Source organism: Salmo salar, chromosome ssa11 (assembly GCF_905237065.1).
Source record: "Salmo salar chromosome ssa11, Ssal_v3.1, whole genome shotgun sequence".
Lineage (NCBI taxonomy): Eukaryota > Metazoa > Chordata > Actinopteri > Salmoniformes > Salmonidae > Salmo > Salmo salar.
In genome coordinates this window covers 13,370,590-13,394,456 of record NC_059452.1, presented here as the reverse complement: position 1 = coordinate 13,394,456, position 23,867 = coordinate 13,370,590, and the positions used below count along the sequence as shown (strand labels likewise).

Sequence of the window (23,867 nt, the reverse complement as noted above, 5' to 3'; positions counted from 1 at the left end):
ACACATACAGTTGGAGTCGGAAGTTTACATACACTTACAGTTGAAGTCGGAAGTTTACATAGACTTAGGTTGGAGTCATTAAACTAGTTTTTTCAACCACTCCACAAATGTATTGTTAACAAGCTATAGTTTTGGCAAGTCGGTTAGGACATATACTTTGTGCATGACACAAGTCATTTTTCCAACAATTGTTTAAAGAACAATGATTTCACATTACACATAATACAGTACAATGATATGACGTTGGTGTGATGGACTTGCAGTAGTGTTATGGTTCTACCATGTGCTTCATAACCACGGTTGCTATTTACTCTTATTTTCAAATAAACCAAAATATAGCCATAAAAATAAGAGAACAAACAGATTCTAACATGGCATGGTCATTTATACAATAAATATAATACATGGTGTACAGTAGGGTAAGTACAAACTTAATAAGATTGAGTGATAATAACGAAGCATTGTGTTTGTTTGGTCTGAAATGGCCCCTCTATTCTCTACATGAAAGTGCTAGTCATTAATTTACAGAGATCACTGTATCACAATTCCAGTGGGTCAGACGTTTACATACACTAAGTTGACTGTGCCTTTAAACAGCTTGGAAAATTCCAGAAAATGATGTCATGGATTTAGAAGCTTCTGATAGGCTAATTGACATAATTTGAGTCAATTGGAGGTGTAACTGTGGATGTATTTCAAGGCCTACCTTCAAACTCAGTGCTTCTTTGCTTGACATCATGGGAAAATCGAAAGATATCAGCAAAGACCTCAGATAAAAATGTGTAAACCTCCAAAAGTCTGGTTCATCCTTGGGAGCAATTTCCAAACGCCTGAAGGTACCATGTTCATCTGTACAAACAATAGCACACAAGTATAAACACCATGGGACCACGCAGCCGTAATACCGCTCAGGAAGGAGACGCATTCTGTCTCCTAGAGACGAACGTACTTCGGTGTGAAACGTGCAAATCAATCCCAGAACAACAGCAAAGGACCTTGTGAAGATGCTGGAGGAAACGGGTACAAGATTATCTATATCCACAGTAAAACGAGTCCAATATCGATATAACCTGAAAGGCCGCTCAGCAAGGAAGAAGCCACTGCTCCAAAACCGCCATGAAAAAGCCAGACTACGGTTTGCAACTGCACATGGGGACAAAGATCGTACTTTTTGGAGAAATGTCCTCTGGTCTGATGAAACGAAAATAGAACTGTTTGGCCATAATGACCATTGTTATGTTTGGAGGAAAAAGGGGGAGGCTTGCAAGCCGAAGAACAACATCCCAACCGTGAAGCACGGGGGTAACAGCATCATGTTGTGGGGGTGCTTTGCTGCAGGAGGGACTGGTGCACTTCACAAAATAGATGGCATCATGAGTCTGGAAAATTATGTGGCTATATTGAAGCAACATCTCAAGACATCAGTCAGGAAGTTAAAGCTTGGTTGCAAATGGACAATGACCCCAAGCATTCTTCCAAATTTGTGGCAAAATGGCTTAAGGATAACATAGTCAAGGTATTGGAGTAGCCATCACAAAGCCCTGACCTCATTCCTATAGAAAATGTGTGGGCAGAACTGAAAACGCGCGTGTGAGCAAGGAGGCCTACAAACCTGACTCCGTTACACCAGCTCTGTCAGGAGGAATGGACCAAAATTCACCCAACTTATTGAGGGAAGCTTGTGGAAGGCTACCAGAAACGTTTGACCCAAGTTAAACAATGTAAAGGCAATGCTTCCAAATACTAATTGAGTGTATGTAAACTTCTGATCCACTGGGAATGTGATGAAAGAAATAAAAGCTGAAATAAATTATTCTCTCTACTATTATTCTGACATTTCACATTCTTAAAATAAAGTGGTGATCCTAACTAACCTAAAACAGGGAATTTTTACTGGGATTAAATGTCAGGAATTGTGAAAAACTGAGTTTAAATGTATTTGGCTAAGGTGTATATAAACGTCCGACTTCAACTGTATATGTTGGACACATATTCTGCATGCACACAGATACACAAACACGCTGACGTGTCTATGAATGCATGCTCACATGCGCACACACAAACACACAGACATGGACGCACGCACACACACAAACACACACGGAGACACACACAAACACACACGGAGACACACACACACGCACACACACACACACACACACACACACACACACACACAGACACACACACACGAGACACACACACACACACACACACACACACACACACAGCTGAGAGTATTCTTGCGGGTGAGATTGGCCATGAGATAACTCAGCAGTAGTGAAGCCCTCTCTTGTTCCCTCGTGTGTTCTCCATTTATTTTCCTTTATATATTATTCAAGTTAAAATAATTAATTCAGGATATCAAATCAAGATGTTGGAAATCAATCCAAACCCTCTTTCAATCTGGCTTTCGTTACAGCAGTATGACTGAGGCTGGTTAAGCTCTCCTATATTTCCCATACTCATACTGAAGCACTTACGTGGCATCCAGTTGGCTGCTGAGGCAACTCTTTAGTTCTTATAGGCATGTTGAAGCACTTACTCTGCATCCGATTGGGCGGTTACTTTTTTTTGTTTAACACTGAGAATCACATGGCCAAAATCTGATTGGATGGTTAAACAATTCCTCTGTTCATTTTTGGTTATTGTTGGGTGAGCTGAGCTGTATTGACCCCTCGCCTCATTGGTCCTAAAGGTCTCCCTAGTTGTTAAACATTTTCCCCCTGTAGGTAGCTGAACAAGGTGGTTTTCCTTCGTTTAAATAACAGTTAGAGTGACATGAAGGTGACTAGTCTAAAAAGTTGATTAAAGTAGTGTCGCGGAGATGTGGCGCTGACGTTGTTTAATGTTCCAACAGGATTCCAACAGACATAGGCTGATTTACTTCAGTTTCTCCAGCGCAGGATAAAAACAGGACATCTCCTGTTGGACTGTCTAGTGTCTGTCTTCTTAGTGATCTTTTCACGCAACATGATACTTCAGCGACAATTCTACATTTAGAACAGCACACAAACGTTGTGCACAAATAGTGCTGTGAAGTGTATCGTATATAATGGTATTCTAACAAAAATGGAAATGAATCCCATTTTCCATTACAATCCTCAGCCTTTCTCCAAGTAAAGAGAAGACCTGGTTTAGCAAAGGTTAAATGCGAACAGACAATGTTAGGGGAACGATGCTCTCCAGGCCTGTATATCACTGCATCCTTCATGTGCTTTACTGTCTGCAGAAGACACAGTGGCTACTGCTTTTATGGGAAATCCGCTCCAAATCCTGTATGTCTGCAATAATCAATATTCCTGTGAAATGACACCATGATGAACTTATCCTATTTTATTTTGATGGTTAGCTCATTTTAGAGCAAGACAACCCCTCTCACAGACAGACATGTTACAATTTTGTGGTCAAAATGTCAATCAAGGCGGGGGGGGGGTACTTGACTTAGAAGAAACTAGGCGGAGAGGGAAATTTATTGACGGAAAATGTATCTATATTCTCTACGAGACACTTTTAACCTGAAATCTCCATTGTGGTGATAATTGCAGGTTGTTAAAGTGACATGGAGCCGAGGCGGTCGCCTGGGTAAGGAATGTAGGGGCCAGACCAGACAATTACAGAGCTGTATTTCACGCTTCTCTCATAGGGGGATGAGCAGAGACGGGGATAGGTCAGGACACACGCACACAAATACACACACACGTACACGGACATAACGTACACACACACACACACACACACACACACACACACACACACACACACACACACACACACACACACACAACATAAACACAGAGAGGACGAGAGGTCAGGACATACATGCAGGGCAAATACATACGAGTACACAGCTGCCTACACAGCTGCCTACACAGCTGCCTAGCAACACAAGCAGTTGGCCTCTTACATTCTGCAACATATCTTTACAAAGCATAGGGTCATTTTCTTATTTTCATACTTTCAATAGGCATTTTAATGGAATATATCCAGCACTCGTTCCTGGTTGAATACAGTAGTAGACCCACATACTGTATGTTCTGTATTGTTTTCTATCGAACTCCCTAATGCTTTTGCATCATAGTAATGTGCAATAATTGGACAACTGACAAAAAATCTTCACATTTCATATCACATTTGAAGAAATCCATGACTATACCCAGTGCTCTGTTAAAATGGTGGCTCACTTTAAACAATTCTGTTATTTTGCTGTCAAGTCTTCCGGGCGGCTTAGGTTGGGCGCATTAAAAAACAACAGTCAATATGTGTCAGAGAAATGAAAGTGAATAATTGCTGTAATTAATGACCTGTGGGTATTTAACATTGACCTTGTACTTCTGAGTCTAATACTAAGCAGGTCTATCGAATATTGGTGTGTTTCCTATTCTTAAAAATGACGATGGAATAGATTGCACTGGTTGGCTATGCTTACAGGATGTTGTCGGGGATATTTGAAGAGTACAGTACATGAAATGAAAAGACTGTCCAGTTCTGTGCTGCACTTCTCTCCACAAACGCGCATCAACGCAGAGGACCTCACCTCACCTTGCTTTCCAGTCACGTCAGGGCCGGGCAGCAGCGAAAGGCTGCTCTGTGACATTGAGAGACCTGTCGAAAGTGTCTGGACTTATTTCATGTAAGATAGCCTGCGCCATTAGCACACTGTGACCTTTAGTACAATTTCTCTCCGTCGGATTCACACGCTCCCTTGTGTGTGTCTTTTTGTCTGAGGATGTGTGTGGGCGCGTGCGTGTGCGTGAGTGTTTGGGTGTGGACTTTTGAAGATGGACATTTCTCCCCCCCCCCCAGTCCTTTGCTAGAAGGACTGAGAGAAGAAGAATGGAGGAAGGGAAAGTAAGAATATCACCGCACCACATTGTTGTACACACGCATGCTTATACACACTCATACGTATAGCTGGAGCCAGACATTAGTGGGGTTTTTTATTTTTTTTATTTGCAGTAATTGAAAATTAATTCACCAGACGTCAGAAGGAATCGATAAAGAATTAATGAAAGGAAAGAGGGAGTCATTAAAAGCAATAAGGTTAGGATGAAGATGGCATCACTGGGCAGACAGACACTGGAGACACACTCCCAGTCACAGAGGATGGTGTCACTCCAAATGGGCCATAACGGTACAAATTACTGCAGCATAACGGCATCAAACACAAACTCCTTAGAGACACAGACTGATAGAGAAATATATGTGTTTTGGTGATCATAAGAAGCCAAAGAACATAATGGAGTTTTCAGTTTTAACAAATGATTTAACGTATTATTTTGCAAATATCCACTATTTGTGTAATGTGATGGTATTTCATTGAACCCACATTTACTGTTTGATGGAGGTAAAACTGTAGGCCATTTAGAAATTGCTAGATTGTTATTCTATACCATTCCGATCGCACTGTTTCAAACACTCAATATTTCAAAAAAATGCATTATCTTCTATGTTCAGACTACGTACGAGTGTCTTAATAGGTTGAGAGCAGTTGAGAGCACACCTTAAACTGCCTCTCAGACACACCAGCCATCCCCCTGCCATAAAGCTGCCTTAGGAAACAATACAGCCTCTGTCATCCTGCCTGGGTTAATGGAAAATGGGATAGAGTGTCCATAATATTGTGGGATTAAATGATTATTGATTAGATAAAGGTTGAGATAATCATTAGCTTTCATCCGTTTTCCTGACTCCCTGTGACCTTTCTGCCTCTTGCTTAGATCACATTGGATTTTTCCATATGGTGATTTCATCATCTCTCACACAAGTGCAGAGAGGGAGTGAGTGCAGAGAGGGAGTGAGTGCAGAGACGGCGTGAGTGCAGAGACGAGAGCCGAGGGTGTTTTCTCTCCATCTCCGGCCGCTGTAAATGATCACAATCACACGCACAGCAACACAACATGTGAACGTGATTGTAATTGTAACAAAATAGTCAAAAGAGAAGAAGCACATTGTTAGAATATATCTTTTTTTTTTCAAAGATGGTCGATGAATTTCGATGGTATTGTTTCAATAGTATTGTATTCATGTAGCAGGTAACAGTGTCTATACACTAGGTAGATCAGATCAACAGCAGTGGAATAGTTCAGCCTGGAAACAGTGACATGGGAATACTCTCCTTCTAAAAGCTCTATTTATTGAATTGGGCTGAATATTCCTGGTAATCAAACTTTAACGAGCTCCAGATCCCACCACACATCTGGGCACAATCAAGACAGAAATCTACTGCTTTGCCTTTGTTCTATTCATTCACAAACCCATGCTGGAATTTAAACGTTTATTTAAAGTAAAACTGTGCTAACTACTGGGCGAAAAATACATCACGGTTTTCATGAGTAAATTACACACCCCCAAAAATGTCTCTGATGGTGCCAGAGAGCGTGAGGTGGACCAAGTCCCCCTCCCCCATTTTAACAATCAATTAAGCCGTGGAAACACTCGGAGCACAATGGGAACGTTTTTAGTGAGACGTGTCAAAGTGCCATTGAACATGCTTTAGGTGAGATGTTGTTGTGCCTTGATCTCTAATGTCACTGGCCTGATTTCCTGTTCTCTGACTGATTTAGTCTTTCATTCTCACTCCAGGGGAGTTCCTACCCATGATTCCTTCTGCCTAAACATTATCACTCACCATCACTGCTTGCACACGCTGGGAGGAAAGTTAACAATATCAAGCCTGTACTAGGTCTCTACTGATGTCGTGTGTGTGTGTGTGTGTGTGTGTGTGTGTGTGTGTGTGTGTGTGTGTGTGTGTGTGTGTGTGTGTGTGTGTGTGTGTGTGTGTGTGTGTGCGCGCGTGCGTGCGTGCGCGTGTGTTGCGGAACTGATGGGTATCGCTGTGTGGTCGGATGGGCGTGGAAGACAATGAAAGCTTTATTGCATGTCGTAGATTATTATAAATGTGTTCGGCACCTTGTTTATTGCCTTTTATTGTAGATACCTCATGATGAGAGAATGAACCAGGGCAAGCTACAACACATACGGTTGACTGTAGAAAGTCACCACATACTACAACCCACAATCTTTCAGGAACTGCGATGACAACATTAGACAGGATATGCCAAATGCTCATTTATTGTCATTTGTAGATTCAACAAGAAAAATGCATTACAGTTATACTCTATTTCACATTTCAAATGCATATTTAATATTCATAATGTTACACTGTTGAGTATAAACCTGTGGAAGGCTATTCAAACCCTGGCTTGACAGACAAGTCTCTGCTCCTGCCTAGTAAAAACATAACTCCCTCAGACATTTCTTTATGATGATGAAAACCATATGGACGTCAGTTACACAGCTTAAATAAGCATTTGCACAACTAGCAGGCAGGTTCTGCACACACGGCTGACTAGAAAAATAATTAGTGTGGTCACTGAGGTTCCCGAATCATGGCAAAGTATGCAGACAAACCCCCCCACTGCTCCTGTTTTAACCCCCTTCAACCCCCTACATGTACGGATACGCTGGAGGGACACACAGCACATCGGATGGGTCAATTAGTCCATTTAAAAATCAAGAACAAGAATTACATTTAGGAAAATATTTGTTTATTATTCTCTCTAAAATCACTGATGGCCTGTCAATTAGAACCCATTGTACCTTTTCTGACTGGCTGAAAGTGATTATTATTCTGCTTGATCATAGACAACCTACTCTTACAAGATCATGAGTATGTTTTCTTTCCTGTGAACTTTATTAAACTCCTCCTTCTCTTGCCAATAAAACCCGTTTTGACCTGCCACAGGAACAATTTTTTTTCTCACTTTTTCCTGTCCTATTTTTTATTTATTTTTTTGCTGGCTTTTATTTAAATATTTTATTCAGTTGTCTTCATGCATGTGTAGTGCGAAGTGTCATTTAGATCTGAGGCCTGGTTTAAAGTGGCGCACGGTAGACTTTTAAGAGAGAAAAAGAGAGGGGCTGCTTCCAGAGCAGGTTAATACTGATGGGATCTGATAAGGTGGAGACGACAGAAACTGATAACTAATGTACTTCCTGTGTACTTCCTCCCTCACTGTCAGCCCCCCTCCCTCTGCCCCCCACCCAAAATAACTAACTGATGTGTGATGTGTGAGTTGCGGAGGGAAGGATGACATTGTTAGAGGACGAGAAGTGAGTGAGACTTCCACTTAGCACAGAGTGATGCAGTCACTCAGTTAGAGGGAGACAGAGAGCTGAGGAGACGTAGAATGGCCTGGCTGTTTGTGAGTGTGTGTGTGTGTGTGTGTGTGTGTGTGTGTGTGTGTGTGTGTGTGTGTGTGTGTGTGTGTGTGTGTGTGTGTGTGTGTGTGTGTGTGTGTGTGTGTGTGTGTGTGTGCATCTGCATGCGTGCGTGTGCCTGAATGTGTGTGTGTGTGTGTGTGTGTGTGTGTGTGTGTGTGTGTGTGTGTGTGTGTGTGTGTGTGTGTGTGTGTGTGGGTGTGTGTGTGTGTGGGTGTGTGTGTGGGGACATACCCTGGCTCTTTGATGCACGGCCCGGTCGTTAACCGTCTGTGTCTGCTACCGGGACACAGCGAGAGGCAGTGACCTCCCGTGACCCTCGGCCCTGCAGAAAGGGAGAGAGAAAGAAATCTGAGCATTGTGATGATGCTTGAGCTAATACCCTGAGTGGAACAGGCACCGTTGTCCTCGGTCCTCCATCTGGGCCTTGTGTTAGCTTACATCAGAGCTGTGAAAACATCCACAGAAACATGGTTTAACTCCTTTTTTTGGCAGTTGTCAAATATAACAATTAAAACGGCAACATATTCTATAATGATATACATTGTGGAATAACGCCATGAAACGGTAGCTCGACTTTTTTTGTTTTGTTCAAACAGACAGGAAAGTTTTCCAACAAAAAATGTAGGGAAACGTTTTGGGCCTGAGCAGAGCATTTTCACCAGCATATGATCATGGCTGTTTGGATCTCATCTACTTTCAAATGGTGACAAAAAGGTCATAATGGTGAGATAATGATATGATTATAGCGTCCACTTAATGTTGGTAACCATGGTACCGGGTAAGAGAGGTTTGTGATCCAATGGAGCGGGGGCTAAGATTGGCACCATGAAAGCAGTTCAGTGTTTTTACACACCGCCGGAACGCCCTCAACTCAACTCAGCATAGTAATTACACATTAGGCTACTAGAACCCATCCAGAGGGTGGTTAAAAGTGTACTGTTTAATGGATATAGAATATGGATGAGGGAGATCATAGTTTCAGATGAGTAGGAGACACTGAGCTCTACATAATGATGCCCTTTAAGAACTGAACATTGGAGGGGTATTATGGGCCATCATATGGATGCGACAGACTGTCACGCTGATAGACAAAACACGTCACATCCTAAATAAGGAGAAAAACTCTTGATAAAAAAACACTGGAGGAGTGGAAGACATTTTAAATGACAATTCAAATCATGTTATATGGAGGGCAGAATAAGACACATTTGGAAAGTGGAAATGCCGAAATCACCTGATAAATCCGGCCCCGCTAAGCTCGAAAATTACAACCCTTTTTCCCCCTCCTTTCCTTCTATTTGGTTCTGAGTAACGACTTCATCAGAATACAATACGCAAAGCAACTTCACTGCTAAGTGCTTTTTTTCTCCCCTGAAAACACTGTCGCCGACCCAAGCGGAGGCGAGCCGGTTTTATGTATCACATTCATTTGTACAGATCACACGGTTTCACTGACGTTTTACAAGACGCGTGGTTGGAAAAGGCTCTCCAAAACAATAGGACACGGCTCTGCTGTGACACTTCAGATGGCCTGAGGTTCTGCTAGAAGTCAGAGGGCCCTCCAATCAACACACTCTCTGACACACGCATACACCGCAGCAAACACAGCCACCTGAGGTTGAGTGTGTGTGTTGGATGCAGATGGGGTGGGCTGAGAAAGGTGAGAAGGAAGGTTGCACAGGTTTCATACTACATAATACACAAGAGGGGTTCCCAGTGTATTACAGAAAAAGGCAGCAGTTCACATCACCTAGAGAAAGGGAGGATGAGGGGGAAGAGAGGGTGAGAGAAAGGGAGGATGAGGGGAACAGAGGGTGAGCGAAAGGGAGGGTGAGGGAATGGAGGGTGACGGGAAGAGAGGGTGACAGAGAGGGAGGATGAGGGAAGAGAGGGTGAGAGAAAGGGAGGATGAGGGAAGAGAGGGCGAGAGAAAGGGAGGGCACTTCAGATTTATGTGGGGAGTAATGATGTGTATTTCCACGCTCTCTTGAGCACTACCAGCATCCCCCCCATACTCTCTCTCTCTCACACACACACACACACACACTCACTTGCACACGCAGACACACGCACACACTCACATTCTCTTACATACACATACATACATACACACACACACACCCCCCTTCTCTGCGTGGGGTCTTTGTTCTGGACCCCGGCCTGCTCAGTAATCCCCGGCATGCACCTTTGACCTACGACCCCTGTGCTTCCCCTTCAGAGATGGTGGGCATCAGAACTGCGCTCACATGCACCTGTCCACTGGCAGAATAATGATGATGATCCCAACATTGAAAGTGTGGATTTAGCTGTGAGTCGCTGGCTTGGGTCAGAGCATCTGTGGTCATCCGTAGACAGCTAAAGGAATAGCACTTCCCAAATCCCCATAGCCACAAAAGAGGAGATGGAGTGAGTCAGCTCTGAGACTGAAGCTGAGCACTTGATCCTCTCACTGGGAGATTGTATTTCAACAGGAAACCCTTCAGAAAACATCTAGAGCTACAGATGCTGAACGTCTGAGCCTTTCAGTAGGTGCTGCTGCCGGTCAGTGACGACGCAACTCCGAAACGTCAATCCCATTTTCACGATAATCACAATAAAAACTGAAATGGAACAACGTTGCTTGAGGTGTGAGATAAACATTGAGAAAAGAACAAAAACCAAACATATCCTGGGGCTAAGATGGAAATCATTTAAAGATTTGACCTCCGCCATGATGCTTCCTTATGCTCTTACTGCTTTTGGTAAAATGGGCTAAAACAGATTCCTTTGGATGTGTAGGCCTGTGTGCAGCAACGGTAATTCAGACAGGCAGAAAGAATAAAGAGCCCAGTACACAGTGTCAGCTTGGATAGTGTCCCTCCTGTGCCGAGGGGGGGCTAATCAGTGGCTTGTAAAGGAGACCGCGGAAGCCTAGGGGCACACGTTTACCCCCACACACGCACAGCTGACACACACACAGCTGTCCCACACACGCACACACACACATACACACACACACACACACACACAACTGCGACAGTTTGTTTGAGTCTGCATAGGGTCACCATGATGCTATGTGATGGGAGGTTGATCCACAGGCAGATTCCTCGGCACAACGTTAACATTAACGTGTCCTACACGGACCGAGTCTTCCTTCAGATGGGTCTGCCTCCAGTCTTCAGGGGTTAGGAAGGATAGGATAGGAGGGGCTGAGGTTTTTCTGCTCCGCTCCCTCCCTCCTCCCTCCACTCCCCACTGTGGCTAAATGGGGGTTGGGTATACGTATGAAATCAAATGGCCCCGGTCATAGCGTTCCCCTCATAACGTTGGAGGATCTCGAGGATGTCACAGTGGGAGATGGGTTGTTCTCCCCCTCCTCCTCTCGGCCATTAAGTTCATCCATCTCACTGTCTATTTAGCGAGAAAGATCCTACTCAGGAGTGGTGGGGGAATAAAGGCGCAGAGAATGTCAGCGCAAGATAAACACCGGTGCGGTGAAGTGGCTCTCGCACGGCTGACGTGACGAGAGCGAAACTCGTGATTTGTATCCGCAGCCTTAAGTCTGAGAAAGCGTCTCACAATTGGACTGGCTCATTCCACAGGCAGGCGGCTTGTTCTGAGGCCAACATGAAAGGGATGTGTGTTGCTGCTTCATGCATGCTCTCTCTCTCTCTCTCACTTATTTTTTTCTGCTCTCCTTTTCTCTTTATGGCCCTCCTTCCTTCTCTCACTTCTCCCTCATTCTTCCTCACTTGATTTCCCTTTAATGATGTGTCTTTCCCTACCTCAGGGCCAGTAATTTCCTAAATCTTTGTTCTCTTTCTATCCCTCTCTCTCTCTTTTCTCTCTCTCTCCCGCCATCTCTCTGTTCTCTGTTCTCTCTCTGTTCTCTGTTCTCTCTCTCCCTCCCTCTCTCTGTTCTCTCTCTCTCTGTTCTCTCTCTGTTCTCTGTTCTCTCTCTCCCTCCCTCTCTCTGTTCTCTGTGCTTTCTCTCTCTTTGTGTCTCTAGCTCCTTTCTTGAGACATCTCAGCGTAGTCTGAGGCGGGGTTAAGGTCTAGATGACTGGAGTTTGTGTGTGAAATGAGGAGGGCGGGGCGATTGAGGGAGGCTGTATCAGCGAGACATCAGTCGTAATTAATAAAGCTGGGACGCACTAATTAAAAAGCATGATTAATGCAACAGGGAGGATATATAGCACGACATGGCACATCATCGTCTTCTGAGTCACAGTTCCACGGGCTCTGAGGGGGAAACACATGGAAGTGGATCTGAGATGGAGGGAAAAGTGACTGCTATGAATAAATCACAAATGAAACCCCCACACACTCAAACACAATAGCCTGATCTGATTAAGCTATCTTCACCATTTGAACAATGGCTTGCATAAAAATGTCACTGCCTTGCTAGCACATAACGTTCTGAGAACCATATGTTCCTTAGAGATTGGTGAGAGCGTAGTTGTCCTGTGGTTATTTTGTAGACAACCTTTGCACAACTTTCTGGGAATGGTTCAGGATATTTGCTTGGCTTTGGAACATTTAGGGAACTTGAAAAAAAAAACGTTATTCTCTTGGTATTTCATTACTTTAATGGAATGTTTCCGACAAGTAAAAAAATTGTTACATTTTATGTAAATGTTGTTAATGTTCTAGGAACGTTCTCAAATAGTTCAGAGAACATTAAGAAAACAAGTTCTTCTGTGGGAATTTCAGTACTTCAGCATAACATTTCGTACAAGTTTCCTCAGTGCTTAATTTGTAAATAGGGAGGTGCCGGAACATAAAGTGAGCATGAGAGTACTGAGGTACCGGAACGGATGAGAAAAAAATATCACATTTATAATAAAGCATAGCATGCATATCATCACATTTGCGTAATGGCATAGAGCAGTATAGTAGAGGCACTTTTACATTTTAGTAGCCTTGGGTCCGGGAAAATGCCTTTCTACATAATTCTACATGACTGGAGACTTTGCCAGAATCATATTTAATAACGCACTTTTTTAAATTTATTTTTTACCGCACAGGCTACTTTGACACTGACAAACTGAGAATCTGAGATCAATAAAAACAAACTTGTCTTGAATCCATCAATAGCCTAGGCCTAGGTGTGTGGAGACACATATTGTAGGCTAAAGTATGAGGTGGAAATGAAAGTCCTAAAAATGGTTTCCAGTTTCACTGACTCCCCCAATGATGCGCAGCTCCCTGGCTGGTGACGGACGATGTGCTCGTTCCAAAAGCCTGTCTCTCTCTCTCTCTCTCTCTCTTCTGTAAAACAATACTTGGAAGTAGATCAACTATTTTGGTAGCCTACAGCGTAGCATGAGCCATTTGCTTTCCGGCTTGTGTTTTCCCTCGATTATATTTGAAATATTGAGAAAGACCTGTTTTGTATGCGTGCTGTTTTTTCACTGACAGATTTGTGCCAGGTGTAGGTTATTCCTTGTTATTGGACTACAAACCACAGCTAGCAATTTTTTTTAAAGAAGCTATTGATCCTCTGTGTCTAAATGATAGGCCTTCTCATGGTGTAGTTCTGCTATTCTGAATTATTTCACTTATTTCTGAACAGACAGCAGTAACTCTATAACTTTGGCAAATGTATTTAAATTCATCAGGGGTGCTACAGCTCCTCCAGAACCCTTCCTGCAGCTATGATTCTATAAGGAAATACATGATGAAGTGCAACGCTGGATAGATGACAGTTGCAGGTTCATGCCTATCAGAGCAGAGAGGGATTATGGAAAGTGAATCTCATTCTAGTTATGTGAGAGATACTGGCGCTCTTCTCACACAGCCACGGCCATGCGTTGGTCTCAAACATAGGTTACAGTGTTGCGCAAACCATAAACCCGGCCCAACCCAAATCAACTCTTAGAATATTAGGCCCAGGCTGAAAATATAATTTTTCACATTGTTTTTTTTGTGGGGGCAGGAGAAACCTCTTAAGGATCTGACCCTTTTTTTCAATTTTCACCTAAAATGACATACCCAAATCTAACTACCTGTAGCTCAGAACCTGAAGCAAGGATATACATTTTTTTTAATACAATTTGAAAGGAAACACTTTGAACTTTGTGGAAATGTGAAATTAATATAGGAGAATATAACACATTAGATCTGGTAAAAGATAATACAAAGAAAAAAAAACATTTTATTTTTGTACCATCATCTTTGAAATGCAAGAGAAAGGCCAAACTGTATTTTTCCAGCCCAGGCACAATTTAGATTTTGGCCACTGGATGGCAGCAGTGTATGTGCAAAGTTTTAGACTGATCCAATGAACCATTGCATATCTGTTCAAAATGTTGTATCAAGACTGCCAAAATGTGCCTAATTGGTTTATTAATACATTTTCAAGTTCCTAATTGTGCACTCTCCTCGACCAATAGCATGGTATTATTTCACTGTAATAGCTACTGTAAATTTGACAGTGCAGTTAGATTAACATGATTTTAAGCTTTCTGCCCATATCAGACATGTCTATGTACTGTTTTTTTTTTTTTTACTTACAACCTCATGCTAATCACATTAGCTAACGTTAGCTCAACCGTCCCGCAGGGGGGGGCGATCCTGTAGAGGTTAACAAAGAGGCAACTCGAATGAATATTGATCGCTTTTATTATAATTTTTACATTGCAAAAAGTTAGAGAAAAAATGTCATGCCACGAGAGGTACCGGATCCGGCAAAATAGGTTCCCGGAAAAAACTGTCCAAAGCGGAGAGGTGCCAGATCCTGTTCTGGCAGAATCCGGCTAAAATGAAGCACAGGGCTTTCTCATGGTTCTCTTTCAAGTCATTATCTCAAATTGTTCTAAGAACATTAAGAAAACTTTCCATAAAAACCACAAGAAAACTTTAGTAACATTCAGGGAACGTTCTACGAATGGAAAGCTATACAACCTTCTCTGTCTGTTGTAACAGATATTGCAGTTGCTCAAGCTGGATGCAGTCCCTACACATTGCATTGGAGATAAAACAATCAGTGTTTTGTGTGATGATGTAGGCTAATCTTTATAGTTGCTGCCATATCCTAGCCACTAGCCAGAATTCTTGAAAAAAGAATGTAACTCCCTACTTGAGTTTTGGGCCAAAAAACTATCTGCGTTTTAACTACTCAATGATCATGCAAGTACTACACAAGTACGCTACCTAGCTGTTACACCTCTATTTTGACTGTTTGTATGTGTCTTGCTTGTGTTTGATATGCTTTCCTAAATATACTGTTGCAACAGACAACAAAGTTTGTATGAACGTGTCCATCATGTTCTTATTTTTGTTTATTTATTTAACCAGACAAGTCAGTTAAGAACCAATTCTTATATACAATGATGGCCTACCGGGTAACAGTGGGTTAACTGCCTTGTTCAGGGGCAGAACGACAGATTTTTACCGTCAGCACAGGGATTTGATCCAGCAACCTTTCGGTTACTGGCTGCTAGTCTACCTGCCCCCCTTCTACAGTAGGAGTCTGTTTAAAGCCAAACTGTAGTATGTCACTATTGGTGTAAGTCAATGGGTAACTAGCAGAGTCCACACACTACAGTGAGAGCAGAGCCTGTACTGTACTTTACTGTAGGATGACCCTCCTAATGACTTGACCACGTCTGGCTAGGCCTGTGATTCAGTTCCCTGCTGGTGACATCACTGCAGACTGGGCTTTAACTAGGTGATCTCATCTCTTCTTCATTTTTTACATTTTAACAGACACTCCTATCCAGAGTGACTTACAGGAGCAATTAGGGTTAAGTTCCTTGCTCAAGGGCACACTGACATATTTTTCACCTCGTCGGCTCAGGGATTCGAAACGGCAACCGTTCGATTACTGGTCCAACGCTCTTAACCGCTAGGCTACCTGCCGCTGTACTTCCTTAGCATGCAGCTCAACGCCTTGTTCCAGCAGTCTAACATCATTAACATGTATATGTTGTGTCTCTATTTGTTGCATTATCAGAGAAATGGATATAACAGCACATAACAAAGTACAAAACTAGGCTACCGTAGGGTTAGCGACAGGACATGATAATTCAGTGGTCAACCCTATTTAACTCTAAAATACAGAGACATGAGAAATGAGGTCACTTCCTAAATGCTGGAGAAGATCATCTGTTATTTTGCATCCTTACCTGCTCTAAGTGGGTTTACCGTAAGGTGTGCACATCAGGGGTGACTTACATTAAGAAAACAACACAAAAATGGCCAGCATTTCTCTTTTTTCATTTGTGCTTGGTTCCCTGTTTGTCTGGTTCTCATCGGGGTAAACATTTGTTCCAGTTGCAGAGCTGGAACATGAATCACAGACGAGAAGAGGAAACCACACTGACAGCTGCAGCTCATTACCGGCACTATTACTGATACAGGGGGCTGCTGGGGGAAATTCCTCCTGCCACAGAAAGCGTTCCTGTTTACCATACACCGCCTAGGATCAGGACCTACACAATCCCACCCAGACACACTGTACCAAAACACACAGGCACATGTACACACTGCACACATAGAAGCATGAATAGACACACTGCATGCACACATGCACTCACACACACGCACACACACACTCTCTCTCCTCTTTCTATCTCTCCCCTTATCTTTATCCATCCATCCCTCCCTCCCCCTCCCTTCCTCCCTCTCTGTCTTCCTTTCTACCGTCTGCACTCCATACCTCTCCCTCTGTCTATTTCTCATTCCATCCCTCCCTACCTCTATCACTCTCTCGCTCTCTCTCTCTCTCTCCGTCTTTACTCACCATAAGGAAGGGTTGACTCACAGCAGTACTCCATGTCACATGGCTTATCCAAAACCCACAACTCAGTAAACTGTATGTAGTTTTACTTCTTATGTTTGATTTTCAAACAAGCATAGTTATTTAAACACATACTAACAAGCTGCAATATATTCATCCAGTGAAAATGAATTAGAAGTTAGCCTACACATTAAATTGATTAATGGGCTGGGGTCAATTCTATTCGAATTCAGTTAAATCTGGAATAAACTGAAATTTGACCAATTCCAAATCTTTGTCATTGAAACACGTTAAGGAAAAATGGAATTGGAATCCGATTGTCAGTTTACTTCCTGAATTGACTGAATTGGAATGAAATTGACCCAAACTCAAAAAACAATCCGTGAAAGTTATCAGCAAAACATTACGCTGAGAAAAGGCAATGCATTATCTGCTGTGTCATTCAACTCAATAGATGTGCTTGAATACAATTAGATCATACATAGAATAATACTGACACAACATCGTTGTATACTAGGCAACAATGCTCTCCACCTTATTTGAGAGGTACCTAGGTCTATTTCCTTTATTGCAGACCGGATCAACAACTGCACTGCTGAAACAACACCAGTGCCAGGTCTGGCTGTGACACAAGCCTACCTGATACAACGGGTTAATGTATTCATTTTCCACCATTCCCCTCAAAAACATAAATCAAGCACAGCAAAACACCACCTTGTATTCTGACTCGTCCAACCCTCTTTGACCTCTGCCAATTTTTATCTCATTTTGGTTTAACTTTGTAGATCAGACTTTAATTTTGAAACGGGTCTCTGGGACAGTGATGAATAGGGTACATCAAGGAGGGCTTAAATTACCCTCTCCCTGGTGGCTAGCGGCTGGGAGGGTTGGAGGGGGAGGCTTGGTGACCTAGTAACAGACAGAGAAAGAGGACTGGTCAGCACTTGCCCTCTCAACCCTGCAAGCTCGCACAGCACACCCAGCTATGGAAGAGGGAGGACACTGGGAGACAATAAAATACCTGCATCCACTACCTAGAACATTCCATCTCTGTGTTTTCAGAGTCAAAGTACAGGATATGTCTTGTTGAGATGAGTTTGACTTTTGAGTTGCTTTGGATGATAACTCTGCCCTAAATTGGAGTTGGCCTATTATGCTAATAGCCGCTATGTGAAAACGCAATCTTTGGAATAAATCGTGACAAAAATTATTTCATATTTTATTTCATATTTTACCTCTGAATATGGAAAATGGTTGCTGCCATTCACCTTATCAACTTCTAGAGAAAAAAAAGGTAGGTTCATGAGTTTGATAACGTTCACTTCACCTGAGGATTATGCATCCTGGATGCATTGGGAAGGGAGAGCTAGTACTTAATAAAGAAACACAAATCCATATAGGTATATTAATGATCTCAGAGATACCAATGGGCTTAAGTCCTCTTTCCACACATTAGAATTTCATTTGCCAGAAGCCTCTTGTTTCCTTTATAGCTACCAAATACTTCCCCTCTTCTTCTAGGAGACTATAGCCAATCCCTTCCTTGCGCATTTTATACAGTCTACTAGGAACAAGTGTGCGGTGAAACTGAATGGATCAGGTGAGCGCACTCTCCTCGCCAATGTCATCACCATAAAATTCCTGATGGTGCACGGGCTCAGAGCACTATTTACAAACCCCATTCTTATCCATTCATACTCCAGTTCTCCAGTTTTCCCAAATATCCCTTTTTAGGAGGAAGACAAGTATACACATGGCTACTGCAAGCCCATCCTCGACCCCAGGACAGAGAGCAGGTTTGGCAACTGTGTGATGCGCGCCTCCATGGGTCCCGCAGCGCTGCTATCTTATGACCTAGCCGACCCTGGTGCGTCGCAGCTGACTGCGTCGCCACCACGGGAGTCTATTGCAAATATTCCCGAGGGAGCTATTGTTCACAGTAGCGGCAATTATTAACCTTTATTCGTAAAAGATGTTATCTCAAACCGCAGGTTATAATGGCTTTATGTAAGCCTCTGGTGAGTTTGTGAAAGTGATGGTCCACCTCGCTCTGTGTGCATCAAAGCGGATGCTCCAAATACCGTTCCAGCTAATTACTTGCCACTTGCTCGGCTGCGTAAACTCGAGTGGTCCTACAACACGGTTGGTGCGGTGAAGGTAGTAAATAATATTTTTGGTAACGTTGTCCTGACCTTACAGGCAACATTGGTCAAATAAGTTAGTTTGGTCGATGAACATATCGTAGTCCTACTGAAATGCCCAATATCCAATGTGGGCTAGATATATTTACCAAATGTAGTGCAAAGTTTGGAATGAAAAATGAATTAACAATATGCTATTTGACCAATGTAGTTGCACTGTTTGCTATTTGGGATTTTAGGCTGGGTTCTGTATAAGCACTTTGTGACATCTGCTGATGTAAAAAGGACTTAACAAACACATTCATATGTTTTGCTTGATTGATTGATTGATAGATGGATTATTGAAAAAAAAAAAGTGCATAAACACATGAAAATGTAAGATAATTTCAGTGTTTTTTAAACCAAAATAATCAGCGAGCTCATTTGATAATGGTACAACCCAGGTATGTAAAGGTATGGATGGATGGAAACGCAGAAAGTGATGCAAAAAGTGGAAACACACTGTGCCACCCCAACAAATAGAGTAGATACAGCACCGTAGAGATACAGTACCGTGGAGATACAGCACAGTAAATTAGACGGGCTCAGAAGTCACTTTGAATGAATGATATTTGGGGCATAGTCTATTCCAAAGCACCACGGAAGTCTTAATCCAGCAAATTAAAATCGAGTTGACTGAAACGAAAAAACAAGTTTGATTGTTATGGAATAAAATAGCAACACTTTTAGGCAACACTTTAACAGTAAAAATTACAATAGTACCAGATTTAACCAATGAAAAATGTGACTTTACCAAATAAAAATGACTAGGCCTAAAGGATTTATAGTCATCAACAAAACTTGGCATTAGAGGCAACATGCGATAGGCTACACTTCCCTAAATCATATGAAAAGTCCAGGTGGGGTTCTGATTGTTCTCTAACACTAATTTGATCCTGCAATTTTTGATAAGGCCCTGTCTTATTCTCCCTAAAGGAAAAGGGAGGTCTAACGATAGTTATAAAGATCCAAACTAGGTGTTGGAGTAACGGAGGCGTTATGGGGGAAGTTGCTCCAGGCTCTGAGTGACAAAATGGAGTTGAAAGTTCTCAAATAAATATCACAAATATATACCAAGAAAAGTATCACACTTTTAACTTAGCATATGACGCATTTGGACATTGCCAAACTTTAATTAAACAAATTGCAAATGAAACAGACAGTTTTGTTTGCTTGTTTTTTGTCTATAAAGTATGTTACAAGGTAAGGTCTGCAAAAAACTTGCTGTCTGTGACATGCGTGGGCGATAAAAAAACAAACATTTTAGCTGTCCGATTTTTTTCTTCTGTAACCTATTATGAACAAGAATGAGCATAAAACCATCTTCATTTGAATCCTACATGGCCTAAAAGTTATCAAAAGTTGACTTAATGAACAGACCCATTATTGTTGTGCATGTGCATACAAATACACTTTACCTTGATAATTGCACAGTAGAAAACAGTATCTGAACGGAAATAGAAATACATTTTCCTCTACAATAACCATGGTCACTCGAATCATTGTCACAGTTACAAACACAGGTGCTGATTAAGTTACATGTCAACGAGCAAAAAAGGTCGAGACGCTTAAATATGTGCCCTTTCCCCCTCTCACTCTTTCCGTTTCTGACTTCTGTCCCACATACACAAACACACACACACACACACACACACACACACACACACACACACACATACAGAGAGAGACACACACACACGTACCAAAGGGTAATTTACTGTAAGATACTTGTCGAGAGAATGAGTGCACTTATTGCAATAATAATGATAAGGAGTAGGCCTAGGTTAGAAACATAACCCAAAGTCCCACAGAAGACTACCAAGCAAAGCTCGCAGGCTTAGTTTTAAAATAAAGGGTAATTAAAAAATATATGTTCATGTTTTTTATTTGATGAATCTACATCGTTATTATTATTATTCATAATAGTAATAATAAAAAACATTTAAAAAACTGTTGTAGTTTACAAACTCCTAACAACAGAACAAACATCAGTAACAACAATCACTTTTTGGCCTATTTCTTCAATACTTCTGGTCCACATGAAGATTTATAAAGTTACGTTTAAATAATCATTAAATGTCATTAGAATTCCAACTTTTCAAGGAATCCATATCTGATCGTAAATTGAAGAGAAGAGTTGTAGATAGCCTCATCCCTGCAAAGCTAAATATAGGCCTAAATGTGCCACACTGCTAAACATGGAAACTAACTCTAACGTTATGACCACACGCTTCAACTTTTGTTTGAGCGGAAAAATTATTGTGTAATGGCCTGCATGTTTGGCCTAACCTGGAAACAGAATGGCCTGAATCATATACCTGCCAACAGAATGAGGGATATGTATACAAGAAATGAGCAGAAATATGTTCATGCTAAATCCTATTATTTTTCGTGACGATAATCTTGAAGTTGAAATGTTGTACTGGTCACTCACTCGTAGAAACTCGCAGCCACACACACACACACACACACACACACACACACACACACACACACACACACACACACACACACACACACACACACACACACACGGCATCATTGACATCTTTACATTTTACTTCACGATCCCTAAAAAACATTTAAATTTGTCTCATGTATCGTAGCCTTTGCTTATGCCATTGGCAAACTCTTTTCAAGAGGGAGCGAATGATTAAGAGTATATTAGAAATGTAGCCTAATACTGAACTGAAAGTAAAGTTACGCCAAGAGAACGGTCAAGTTATCGAATTGCTATGCATTATGTACTACTGTAAAATTGTATGCAACCACCTGCATTTCGTCTAATTATCACCCTAAGTTAAGAAGAAAGAAAGAAAGAAAAAGCTCACATTCTTCAACATTGTCTTGGAAACATGTTGAATAATTCTCAGTAGAATATTTCATAATAGGCCTATTGAATTCTGTACAGTTGTACAGACAATCCTTTCCAGTTGTCTTCCACAACTCATTTAGTCCTCTGCACCATTATGAGATATCAGTCAGCATATCTCAAGTAAAGCGTTTTATTGCACTTCGCCTTTTTGTGCGTTCCCAAAAAGCACTTTTACGCGCCTTTACGCACAAACCAAATACAACTTTGGATACTATGTTTTTAGTCCATCTGAGACATAATGTGTATATGGTTTCCATAGTTTGCATTAAAAAAAAACATAGTGATTCTTTCAGGTAACAGTGGCTTTCCAGAGTTGACAGTAGGCTTCAGACGACTAGAGGCAGAGAGGCGCACCGCTTTACATAGCCCACTGTCTCAATGCAATGCTAGTGAAAAGCTACCGATTGCATCAAATCTGCCTTGATTCCCTTTTGATTTCTTGTATTAGGAAATGAGAATGTCGACCATTAGACCACTGAAAATCTCCAGCTTGTTGACCAAAGCGAATGTGTCAGAAATGTAGAGGCGCTATGCGGAGGCTGCTGTGTCTACTGAGAGGGGTATTGTCGTTACGAGTGTGCAGAGCGTGTGACACTGATGGATGCGCCAATGGTTAGACGGACAGATGCTTGGGCGGATCTAACGGCATGCAGTGGTGTAGCGGAATACGCAGCGAGATTAGGCTAAAACATCCAGAATCAGCGAAAGCCTGCTCTTTCTCATCCCTCAACAAGCCTGGCGAACGGAGAGGAGATCGTGTTCCTATCGAGCGACTCCTTTGCCACTAACAAGGGATTGATCCCCTCTGCGGTCAGATATGTCTGACTATTGACTAGCGTGAGACTGGGAAAACCACGACACGGCAAAGACACGGCAAAGACACGGACACACACATCTGGCAGAAGAAAACATCCTTTGACAACTTACCGTGTTCTGGTTAGCGAGAAAATCATTTGCATCCACAGTCATAACCTTTCCAGCAGACAGCGGACCAATTGTATTCTATCTTGAAGATGATCTGAAAAAGAGGGATAATTTTTCCACTTTCCCGCTAAATAATACAGAAAATTCTCTGTAAGTTTTTTCTTTACTGTGGGGGAAACATTTGAAAGAAAAAGCTGATAGTGTCTGTGATGGTCCCAGATCTGGAGGATGGGGATGTGTGCATAATTTTGATCTCACCGTAAAAAAGAAAACTAACCTACTATTCTTTCCATTCTGTATCAACAAAAACAAGGAGAGCGCATGATTCGGATTTTGTGCCTGACTCACTTGAGCAGAAGAAGGCATCTTGCAGTAAGGAAGACTCGACTGATTCGCTGTTGCTGTTTTAAATAGCTACTATCAGCCACACAAAGAAGAGGAAAAAGTGCTATTAGCAGCCAAGAAAGTGTTTGGCAATAGCTGCTGATCCATGCTCTCAGAGCAGCTGAGGCACAGCACGAGTCCATCCCCTCCTGATGTACATTATTACAACAAGGGATACCCAATCAAGCACGTATCTCATCGATTCGAACTGCTCTCAGTGGATTTTGAACGCGCTTGGACAAAATAACGGAGCGAGCCAGCGTGTGGGCGACAAGTCCGTCCATCTCTTCTTTCAACCTTTGCATTTACCTCTCTATCTTAAAAACAATATACATTTGTTGATGTTTTAAGGGGACTTGGAAAGACTGGGATTTTCATACGATGGCTACAGCGACGCTGAGATGCTGCCTTGCTGGTTTTTAAATTGCGTGTGATTACTGGAATCGAAATCCTCATGGATAACGCAGTTAATCAACCGATTGAGTAAGTATGCCATTCCTTTAACATCTAGTAAACATTAAGATAGTCCAATAGCCTAGGGAAGAATACAATGTTT

General features: G+C 42.1%; 1 protein-coding gene and 1 long non-coding RNA gene across 2 annotated transcripts in view; one reads left to right on the top strand and one right to left on the bottom strand.

The window, feature by feature from the left end:
* Positions 1-4,934: 4,934 nt before the first annotated feature.
* LOC106562037 (uncharacterized) lies at positions 4,935-23,432 on the bottom strand. Its single transcript, XR_001318963.2, has 4 exons — positions 23,205-23,432; positions 22,931-23,021; positions 8,458-8,548; positions 4,935-5,863 (listed from the first exon to the last, which is right to left on the bottom strand). It is a non-coding gene; the product is annotated as an uncharacterized lncRNA (long non-coding RNA).
* Positions 22,439-23,867, top strand: part of LOC106562036 (teashirt homolog 3-like) — a 37,506-nt gene continuing 36,077 nt past the window's right edge. The window contains 1 exon segment of the mRNA XM_014126559.2: positions 22,439-23,794. The gene's annotated coding sequence lies outside the window, so the exon portion shown is untranslated.